The following is a 12,038-nucleotide window of genomic DNA, read 5'->3' as shown; positions in this document are numbered from 1 at the left end:
TTCTAAAATGGGAAAAACTCTCCTGCACTTTATGTATCAGGGTCTGCAGGAGAGCTGCATTGATGCAGGTCCCCGCTGCCTGCTCAAAATCAACAGGAGATAAGACCTTTCTCTAGAGTACTTCGTTTCACAGATGCTTGTTCATTGTTAATTGATCTGTCCTTGCATAAGACTGAAAAAAATGTTTAGCCGTTTATGGGAATTGGTTTGATTTTGTGGCAATTTGTCTCTGGGAGATTTTTTTCCCCCTCCAGATATATTTAAAAATTAAGGCAGGTTATAAGTCCACCAAAAGCCCAGATGACAACAACTAAAGTTTTAAAGAGGCAAGTAGAGACGTTCCTCAAATATTGTGAACTAGTTTATTTCATTTGGCTTATTGTTTGTTGAAAAAATACAATTTTTTTTTAAACAAATGGCATGTTTGTATTGGGGAATTTAATTTTCCCCAATTTTGAAATTTTCTTACCTGGTATTGTTAATTGTGTTGTTGGCACATTACATTATGTTGTGGCCTTAAAGCTAGATGGTTGCATGTTTAATTTCTTGAATGATTATGCAAATAATACAATTGTCTTCCTATAGCACATATATATATAGCATATTTTATGCCATTCAAAAAAGTGCGTTTTCATTAAAACTGAAATGGCTGTAATGTTTTGTGTTGTCTGTTGGTGTTTTGTTTGAGCAACTCTGGGACCATAACAAAAATAGCTGGGAAATAATATTAGGTGCATAATATGGTGGTTCCATTAGGTACTATAATCAACAATCCACCTGCCCTTGGGCTGCTATGATTGATTAAGAACCCAGGTTTTATGTGAAGATTTCATGACCCTCTTGTCATGGTCTCATAGAATTTTATAGATGTGATCTATGTATTTGTAAATTTGATAGCTTTTCTTCTATAAAACTTATTGTTTCATTACATTCTTGACTGGCTTTGGGGAAGTAGAGAAAATATTAAATTGAGGTAATAGCTATCTCTACCAGCCCAAAGTTCTCTGAGAAATGGGAAATAGGTTAAAATATTAATCAGGGAATACTCACATGCTAAAATAGTCCATGTACCACAGGTTTGTTGTATTTCCAAAAGTAAGACTTTTCCTTAAATGTTGTTTTACCTCCCTAAGGAACACACACTTTCTTTTGAGCCTCTTTTCCTAGGGGAAAGAAAGACCTTTAAACTATTTCTTACGAAATGGGATGAAAATTACCAAAAGATAGATTGGCACAGATTTGAAGTTAGCGTAAAAGAATGTTGCCTGCATCATTCTGACACTACAATGTTCAATTTGCCAACAGTATATTGGTTGGTGTTAATAAAACGTTGCTACATATTAATTAAGCAAAGAAGAAGGAATTAGCACTGGCACAAGGAGAAAAAGAAATAGATTCAAAACGTAACACTTAAAATGAATAAAAAAAATAAAAGAAGGAGTAGGGCTTAGACAAAGGTATTTAAAGCCTCAGAAGGCTTAAGGAGAAAGAAGGCATGAGAGAAGATTGTAGACAATACCTCTAAGGCTAGTCTATGTCTAGCTTTCCACGTTCATTATTAGTCTGTATGGGAATAAAAGTACTTGCATGATGCCAGGAGATTGATGCCTTTGAATTAATACTTAATTGTTTCGGGAAGAGAGTGGATGAACCTTAATGTTTTCAGGAAGTTTGTGCAGTCTCAGATGATGTAGGACAAATACTTACTGGAGCTAAGCCTAGTACTCTTTTTCTGAGGGTCGTTCTTGCGCAGCAATTCAAAGACGTCATGGTTGATGTCTCTGTTATTTGCTTCACGTTTGCCTCATGGCCATGGCATGGTGGCTACAGCTTCAGCTATCACTTCTGCATTCAAAGCTGGAAGAACCAGGGATAGGCCTTCTAAGTGAGTACGCTTAGAAAAGTGGAGTAACTGGGAAACTTAGAAAACTGAAGTAACTGGGAAACTTTTAAATCTATTTATCAGGAAAACAACAGCTTTCCAGGACTTACAACTTATATTCCCCAACATAGTTCCACCTATGTTTCATTGGCCAAAATTAGGTCATATTGCCAGCCCTACCTAGCTACAAGGAAGCCTGGAAAAGTGGAAAACCTGAATGTCATGATTCGCATAGCTTGATCAGGAAAAAAAAAGTTATATATATATCAGTGTCTACTGTGGAAATCCATTAAGGAGTATGGAATTTGTCTATCATATAACATCATGTACTTACTGTTCTGCACGCATCTAATTAAAGAGACCACCTAAACAGGCTAAGTGTGAGCAACAAGGCTGTTTATTCACTTGGGTGCGAGCGGGCTGAGTCTGAAAAGAGAGTCAGCAGAGGGTGGTGGGATTGGAGTTAGTTTTGTAAGTAAGGGTAAGAAGTGGAAAGTTATACTTCTGGGCCGTTTATTGTGGGCAGGGGAAGAATGTCACAAGGTGCATAGTCATGAGGTTGTGAGAGGTCACAAGGCACAATATCAATGATATCACAAGGTCGATTGATTAGTTATGGTAGGGTGGGAACATATCACAATGGGGGAATGTTGCAAGGCTGGTTAATCAGTTAAGGCAGGAACTAGCTGTTTCTTCTTCTTGAGTGGTTCTCCTGTTGCTCCAGGCTTTGTGACTCTAAGAGGCCTCTATGTGTGGATCACAGGAGTCACAATGGCTCACCATGGTGTAGCCCATTCAGAGGACCTTACACACATGATATACATATATTCAAAGAAAGCTAGAGCACTTTCATCTTAAGGTAGGATGACTTTAAATAAAGTGACATCTGCACAGTAACTAGCTTCTGTCCATTTTCTTTCCAGTATTCAAGTCTGACTATCCTTGTGAAACAAATGTGTCCCTAGACCAAGTCTAGGCAAACTTTCTCCTTAAGAGCAATATAGTAAATATTTTAGGCTTTGCAGACTGTGTATGTGACACTGTGTCTGTCACAACTATTCAATTCTGTTGTTTGTGAAAACAGCCATAGATAATACGTAAATGAATGAATGAGGCTGCAATAAAAAAAAACTTTATAAACTGAAATTCAAATTTCCTGTAATTTTCACATGTCACTAAATATTATTCTTTGCATTTTTTCTTTCAACCATTAAAAAATATGAAAACTATTCTTTACTTCTAAAGCCTTACAAAGAAGCACTGTAGGACATAATGCTGGCACTTGCCCTAAGTTATCTACTTTCTAATCTGTGAAACAAGAATTTAAATGGAAAAGGGAGAAAATATCTATTTTCAATTACTGTAAACTAAAAATAAAATCCTTAACCCCCATCAACCAACTGAACAAACCCTCTCTGTGTCAAGGGGACCCAAACAAACCTGAAAAACTGAATTTCCAGCCATGATGGGAAAAGAAAGGAAAGGAGGTCAAACAGGATAACTCCTTATACCCCATTCCTTTTGGAGCTCAGGCTCAACTGCCCAGCATCAGCGTTAAAATAGGAATCATAAGACTGACAAAACAGACTTTTTGTGGCAATAAAATTCCAAATTCCGAACTGTGGTATAGCATCACATGACAGATAGCAGATGCTGAAGGAAATTATAATATTTTTACCCAAGCATATAGTTCTTTGACATATTTTGAAATGGCTCTGCAAAACCATATATTTTGTGTGGGCATTTTGCATCTGTAGAGAATCTCCGTTAAAGCAGCCACATCTTTCCCAGACCTAGAAGAGATAAACTAAGAGTCTGACATATTTTAAGGTCCAAAAAGAGACATTTACCATCTATTCTCTCTAAGACTGCTACCTGGAGGTTTCATCTACGTAACAAGAACCTTGGTCTCCACAGCCCCCTTATCTTAACTCAAGTATTTCTTTGTACTGACATCAACCTTTAGACAAAGTTTAACTCTTCCAACCAATTGCCAACCAGAAAATCTTAGACTCCACTTATGCCTTGTAAGCCCCCTACCCCAGCCCCACTTCAAGATATCCTGCCTCTTTAAGCTGAACTAATGTATGCCTTCTATGAATTGATTTATGATTTGACATACAATTTCTGTCCCTAAACTGTTTAAAACAAACCTGTAATCCTACTGCCTTGGGAACACCTTTTTAGGACCTCTTGAGACTGTTCCCAGGACCATCATCACTTACGGTTCAGAATAAACAACTTTAAATTCTTTACAGAGTTTGTTTGTTATAGTTTGCTTTTTTCCCCAATATATCTATTATATTAATACAATATGTAATATTTAATGTTTGGCATAAGTCAGCAAGGAGTGTGGCTATGGCCCTAAACGGATCCAGAAGACACTATTGTCAGAGGTGTGTGAACCAGACCAACTTCATCTTGAATAGGAGCTGGGTAAAATAAGGCTGAGACCTGGGCTGCATGCAGTCACAGACAGTTAAGGAATTCTAAGTCACGGGATGAGATAGGAGGACAGCACAAAATACAGGTCATAGAGACCTTCCTGATAAAACAGTTTGCAGTAAAGAGGCTAGGCAAAACCCACCATGCCAAGATGTCCATGAGAGTTATCTCTGGCCATCCTCACTGCTATACTCCCACCAGCGCCATGATTTTTTACAAATGAAATTTACAAATGCAATGGCTACTTCAGGAGGTTATCCTACATGGTCTAAAAAAGGGAGGCATGAATAATCCACCCCTTGTTTAGCATATCATCAAAAAATAAACATAAAAATGGGCAACCAGCAGCCCCTGGGGCTGCTCTGTCTGTAGAGTAGCCATTCTTGTATTCCTTTACTTTCTTAATAAACTTGCTTTCACTTCATGGACTCACCCTGAATTCTTGTGCGAGGTCCAAGAACCCTCTCTTGGGGTCTGGATCGGGACCCCTTTCCTCTAACACTATTGTGGTGTAAAGATTATTTTGAGCTGAAGATATTTGAGAATCAGCAGATGCAAGAGGTATTGTAGGTTTGTTTTTTGTTTTTTTTTAAGTCTTCTTATCTTTCTCAAAGCAGAGCCTCCCAAAATAACTCAGCTGTCATAAATCCCCTCCATAGAAGTTAAACAAACAGAAAAGATTGACTCCTCTCACCACAGATAAGAAGTCAGCACCTGGATAAGAAATCACTGAAATAGACATTGTCACAAAACTATCTTGTCCCCATCTGTTTTCCTAAAGGCCCATTTATCTTTCCTGAACATTCTTTGTTTTCTCCTAAGTACCCTTCTCCCTGCTCCCTTCCCTATTACGATGGTATATAAGTCTCAAATATTAAATGCCTTTTCGAGGTACATTTTCTGTGAGCTCTTCTGTACGTGCTGAGTACTTACTGAGTAACCTGTCTTTTCTCTTCCTAATCTGTCTTTTGTTAGATTAGCAAGATAATTTCCAAAATATGGAAACTCAGTATTGCCCCAGAGGGTAGAGGGAAAGCTTTTCCTCTTCAACAGCCCACAGCAACAGCAACTGGCTCTTCTGATGAGAGAGGACCACCTTGGGGAGGTTATACTGAGAAGACATCTAGAGAGCTGTAGGTGTTCAGGAACTCAAACGAATCTTGTGCAAATCCCTCTCTGTGTCAGTTCTGGCATTTGACATTCCTTACCTCCTAAAGTGTGTGTTTTATAACATGGCAAAGAAAGTTCCCAAGGCCATAGCACCCAAAGACCCTCTGCTTTCTGGCAGTATGGCATTCCATATTAAGAATTATCCTAATAGCCTTTTAACAGGCCTCTGCAGTCTTGCTCCTTCAACTTTATTCTCTACACTACAGCCGTGATTACTTTTAAAAAGCAAACCACTCTCATGTTAATGATTTAAATGGCTTCCCAGGCTGGGTATGGCAGTATGGCAACTGGCTCATGCCTATAATCCCAGCACTTTGGGAGGCGAAGGTGAGAGGATTGCTTGAAGCTGAGAGTTTGAGATCAGGCTGACAATATTGTTTTTGTCTTCATTAAGGCATGCCTTGAGGGTAGAATTCTAGAAATGGGATTGCTGGGTCAAAGTGTTACTCGAGAGGGTTCCATTAGGGGCAAGTCCATAAAGTGAAAGCAAGTTTATCAGTGAAGTAAGGAAGCAAAAGAATGCCTGGTTTTTTTTTTTTTGTTTGTTTGTTTTTTTTTTTTTTGAGACAGAGTCTTGCCCTGTCGCCCAGGCTAGGGTGCAGTGGCATGATCTCGGCTCACTGCAACCTCCACCTCCCGGGTTCAAGCGATTCTCCTGTCCCAGCCTCCTGATTAGCTGGGATTACAGGCACGTGCCTCCATGCCCAGCTAATTTCTGCATTTTTAGTACAGACGGGGTTTCACCATGTTGGTCAGACTGGTCTTGAACTTCTGACCTCGTGATCTGCCCGCCTTGGCCTCCCAAAGTGCTGGGATAACAGGCATGAGCCACCGTGCCCGGTGAGAATGCCTGTCTCTTAGGCAGAGCAGCCTCTAGGGCTGCTGGTTGGCTATGTTTACGATTATTTCTTTATTGTATGCTAAACAAAGGGTGGATTTTTCATGATTTTTCCAGAAAAGGGGTGAGGATTTCCAGGACTTCAGGATTCCGCCCCCTTTTAGACCATATAGGATCATATCTAGAAGTTGCCATGGCATTTGTCAACTGTTGTGGTACTGGTAGAAGTGTCTTTTAGCATGTGTATACATCTGTAATTGTAATGAGCTGTGAGACCACAAGAGGTCATTTCCATGGCCATCTTGGATTTAGCAGGTTTTGGTGGCTTCTTTATTGCATTCTGTTCTATCAGCAGGTTCTTTATGACCTGCATCTTGTGGTACTAGTCTTACCAGTCCTGCTGACCTCCTGTCCTACCCTGCGACTAAGAATGCTAACCTCCTGGGAATGCAGCCTAGCAGGTCTGATCCTCATTTTACCCAGCCCCTATTCAAGATAGAGTTGCTCTGGTTCAAATGCCTCTTATAAAAACATAGATGTGTCTGTAATTGTGTGATATTCCACCAAATCCCCTACTACATATTTCTCATGTCAGATTTGAATCAGCCTAGTTGTGCCAACTCTGACCTGGGGGCCAGGAAGTTTCATGACTCAGTGGCCAATTAAATGCTTACGAATTCCCAGTTCATTGCATAGCTTTCACACACCAACAGCCATGCAAATTTATCCAACACACACACACCGTGGTAAGAGAGAGAGGGAAGGGGCCACAGCGAGTGGTTCGGGAAACGAGCTTACTGACTGATACAGTAGCAGGTCTGGTTATCCTCAGAACACAGACCATGCTGGGGTGTCACTGCTCTTCTCCCCCAGCCTCTGGAAAAGAGGCCTGTGAGTTCTCACGGGCAGAGCTTCTGAAGTCTTCTTGGCCATGGTCAGTGTCTTTGCAGTTTTTATGGCCCTCTGCAGGAACGTGCATCCATAGCCATTATCTCAGTCTTCTCTTGTCTGATCTTTAGGGTGCCTGGCCATAGCAGGTGTCCTCTTATCACCTCAGTCCACCATATATATGCTCATTACTCTGTGACATCAGCAATTTTACTGTAAGTTGACTCACTTGTCTTAGGCAATTCCATTCTGAGAAATTTAGGATCACGAAACATTAGGTCAGTGTTTAGGTCAAACATTAGATCAAACATTAGAACTTGAGAGCAGTGTTGCTCTCCCACCTGCAATGTGTGAGTGCCTATTTTTCCACAACTTTACCATCAGAAGACTTACCAATTTTTAAAATCATATTTGGCAATTGGACAGATAAGAAACCTTTTTTTGTAGTTTCAATTTACATTTCTATTATTAGGAATGAAGTTGAGAATTTTTTGCCTTTTTTGATGAACAATGTGTTTTGCCAATTTTCTGCAAGCCTTTCAAAATCCTTTTTTTTTTCTTTAGTTTTTAAGAACTCTATGTACTTCAGGTTTTCAGGTATGAGAACTTTGTCTTATGAATTTCAAATATTTTGCTTTACTTCATCATTCATCTTCTGACTTTATGTCATTGTTGCCATGCAGGAGTTTTTATTCACTGTGTTAAATGTAAATCAGTCTTTTTTGTGTGTGTTTTTTCTACATTTTATTCATAAATATAAATAATAACGTCCCCACTCTCAGATTATAAACAAATTCACTTTTATTTTCTTCTAGTATTTGTATGGTTTTCTTTAATACAGACATCTAATTCATTGGATCATATTCTGTTTACTTGCTGTCGACTGAAGAATGACGAGGCTCATAAATCTGGAAAGGAGAGCTTTATTTCTTATAAAGGGTTGCAGCCTGCAGGTGGCCAATCTGACAGGCTGGCAAGCACAGCCTTTAGCCAGAAGTAGGAAACAGGTCAGAAGAAAAAGGCAAGGATTTATACTGAAGGAGGTGGTCAAATAAATGTATTCAATAAGCTATGGGAGGAGTCATGAATCGTTTCTAGAGGAGAAACCTGTGCATGCGCAATTGGGCTTCCTGCGTCTTCATGGGACCCATGTTCAAAAAATGAAGGCGTTGGTACGATCTGAGGGTAGAGTTTTCAGCCCTCTGATGTCAAAAGATGAAGCAGAGGACAAGGTAACCCTTTCTATACGTCCTCTATAAACTGGCCAAAACCACTCTGTGGTCAGTTGTTTCTTATCAGGAAGAAATGCTGGTTGGTTTTTTCATGAAAACTGCAATGCCAGTGAGGCAGCATCAGGCACTTGGTTGATGTCAGTGGTGGAGTGTGTCTTTCAAAAAGGCTGGTCTCTGTTTAACCCTTAGGAAAAAAAACTTAATGGCAGTCAGTGAGGCAGGGAGTTCAGTGAGTCGTGTCTGACCTCCTATCCCATCATGGTCATGAATTCAGTTTTCAAGGTTCCTCTGGGGTCTCCTTGACCAAGAAGGGGTTCATTTAGTTGGTTGAGGGACTTAGGATTTCACTTTTATTTCTTACTGATGAAGTAAATAACCAATTTTATCTTTCTCCAAATGTTTATTGAATTTTCACAAAAGTTTCTGAAAAGCACAGCTTTTCTCAAGTGATTTAGATGCCACCTTTATGATAAAATAATTTTTTGTACGCACTCGGATTATTTCAGTAGTTTCTTTGCCATTTCCTTGGTACGTTTATTCTTACACCAACGCCAGAGTGTTTTCATTATCAAGATTCTGTATTATGCTTTAATATCTGGTCAGGCTGACATTCATCACTCTTTTCAGAATTTCCCTAGATATTTTTGCTTGTTTATTTATTTATTTATTTTTCATGTGAACTCTAAAATCAGCTTGTCTAACTCCAAAAATAAATTACCAATGTTTTCCTTTGGATCATGCTGAAAAGATAAATCAACTGGGAAATGCATTCTATAAAAAAACTGAGAATGTATTTCAGTTTCTTCAAGTGTATTTTTGTGTTTCTGTTTTTACATTTTCCTCATATAGATTTTTACATATTTCTTATTTATTCCTAGATTTTGTATCGTTTTTCTACTATAGATTGAGTCTTCACTTTCATTGTATCATTTAGTTGATTTTTATATATTGAGAGACTTTTGATTTGTATCTAACTTAGTATCCTGCTACCTTCTCAATTATCTTAATGTTTGTATTAATAGCAGTTGATTCTTAATAATTCTCTTGGGATTTCTAGATATATGTTACATTATCTGCATATAGAGGTAATTTTACTTTTTTATTTCAATTCTTACCCTTCATTATTATTCTTTATTTTTATGTATTATACATATATTGTTTAATGCCTCCAATTTGATAGTAAGTGGTGATGGCGATACTTCTAATAGCTTTGAGTTTTCCCATTAAAGAAAACACTGGCTTCAGACTGAGATAGATGATTGACTGATTGATTGATTGATTGACTGAGTATACATAAATGTATATTGAGGTATTATTACTATTTTATTAAGTTTTCTTTTTTCATGAATAGTGATTGGATTATGTGAAATTTTCTTTCAGTATCTATGGAGAATATCGTATTATTTGTTCTCAGAGCTATCAACATGATGAATTTATAATAAATTGCCTACATTTGGAACATCTTTAGATTTGTATAATATAGGCTGCATATTCATATGATATATAAATATGTGTGTATGTATATATTTGTGTGTGTGTGTGTGTGTGTGTGTGTATATATCTTTTTTTTTTTTTTCTTTAAAGACAAAGTCTCTCTCTGTTGCCAAGGTTGGAGTTCAGTGGCACCATCATAGCTCATGGCAGCCTCGAATTCCTCGGCTGCAGTAATCCTCCCATGTCAACCTCCCAAGTAGCTAGGACTACAGGTGTGTGTTATCGTACATAGCTAATGTTTTATTTTTTTGGTAGAGATAGGGTCTCACTGTTTGGCCCAGGCTGGTCTCAAACTCCTGGTCTCAGAAAATCATCCTGCCTCAGCTTCCCATGCATGACCCACTGTTTGTGCATGGTGGTTTGTATTTTTATATGCTGTTGAATTCTGTTTGCTAAAAATTTATTTAGGATTTTTGGATCAATATTCACAAGTGAAATGTATCTATATCCATCTTATGTGTAGTCTTTATCAGTTTTAGAAATCAGATTTACATGACAGAAGGAGCCAAATTCTGAGAGTTGATTATAAAATGTTACACTGCATAAAGTTTTCTTTCCCCTTTTCCTTGATATGATATATTTCTGAACTAAAGAGGAGAGATCATGCCCTTTTCCCAGGGCTGCCAATTAGGCATTATGTCAATAAGAAAATCACCTATGGTTTTGCAAGCCAGGACAGCCCATCACCCTTAATTTCCTTCAGGTCCCAGTTGGGCCAATAAGAGTAGTTCTAGTAAAAGAGGTGTGTCTCCCAAAAGCAATGGCAACAAAAGCCAAAATAGACAAACGGGATTTAACTAAACTAAAGAGCTTCTGCATGGCAAAAGAAACTACCATCAGAGTGAACAGACAACCTACATAATGGGAGAAAATTTTTGCAATCTACTCATCTGACAAAGGGCTAATAACCAGAATCTGCAAAGAACTCAAACAAATTTACAAGAACAAACAACCCCATTAAAAAGCAGGCAAAGGATGTGAGCAGACTTCTCAAAAGAAGACATTTATGCAGCCAACAGACACATGAAAAAATGCTCATCATCACTGGTCATCAGAGAAATGCAAATCAAAACCACAATGAGATACCATCTCACACCAGTTAGAATGGCAATCATTAAAAAGTCAGGAAACAACAGATGCCAGAGATGATGTAGAGAAATAGAAACACTTTTACACCGTGGGTGGGAGTGTAAATTAGTTCAACCACTGTGGAAGACAATGTGGCGATTCCTTAAGGATGTAGAACTAGAAATACTATTTGACCCAGCGATCCCATTACTGGATATATACCCAAAGGATTATAAATCATGCTACTATAAAGACACATGCACACGTATGTTTTGTGTGGCACTATTCACAATAACAAAGACTTGGAACCAACCTAAATGTCCATCAATGTTAGACTGGATTAAGAAAATGTGACACATATGCTCTATGGAATACTATGCAGCCATAAAAAGGATGAGTTCATGTCCTTTGCAGGGACATGTATGAAGCTGGAAACCATCATTCTGAGCAAACTGTCACAAGGACAGAAAACCACACTCTGCGTGTTCTCACTCATAGGTGGGAATTGAACAGTGAGAACACTTGGACACAGGGCATGGAATATTACACACCGGGGCTTGTCAGGGGGTGGGGGGCTGAGGGAGGGATAGCATTAGGAGAAATAACTAACGTAAATGACGAGTTGCTGGATGCGGCAAACCATCATGGTATGTGTATACCTATGTACCAAACCTGGAGGTTGTGTACATGTACCCTAGAACTTAAAGTATAATAAAAAATAATAAAAACTTTAAAAAGAAGTGTGTCTCTCACAGAAAGAATATTATATAAAATCAAGGCTAGTTAAATAGATTTATACATATTTCTATTCTAATATGAAAATAGATTTGACATCTCATGCTCAACTTGCAGTAATGAGGGTGTGGTGTTGACCTTGCTCTTCAGATATGCTGCAGTCATTGGATTACATTCTGTGATGGCTAATTTTAAGAGCCACCATGACCGACTAAGGTTTACCCAAATAGCTAATAATGCATGATTTTGGGGTATGTCTGTGAAGCTGCTTCTGGAAGAGATTGGT

Source organism: Rhinopithecus roxellana, chromosome 9 (genome assembly GCF_007565055.1).
Source record: "Rhinopithecus roxellana isolate Shanxi Qingling chromosome 9, ASM756505v1, whole genome shotgun sequence".
Taxonomy (NCBI): Eukaryota; Metazoa; Chordata; class Mammalia; order Primates; family Cercopithecidae; genus Rhinopithecus; species Rhinopithecus roxellana.
Note: the sequence above shows the minus strand (reverse complement) of the source record.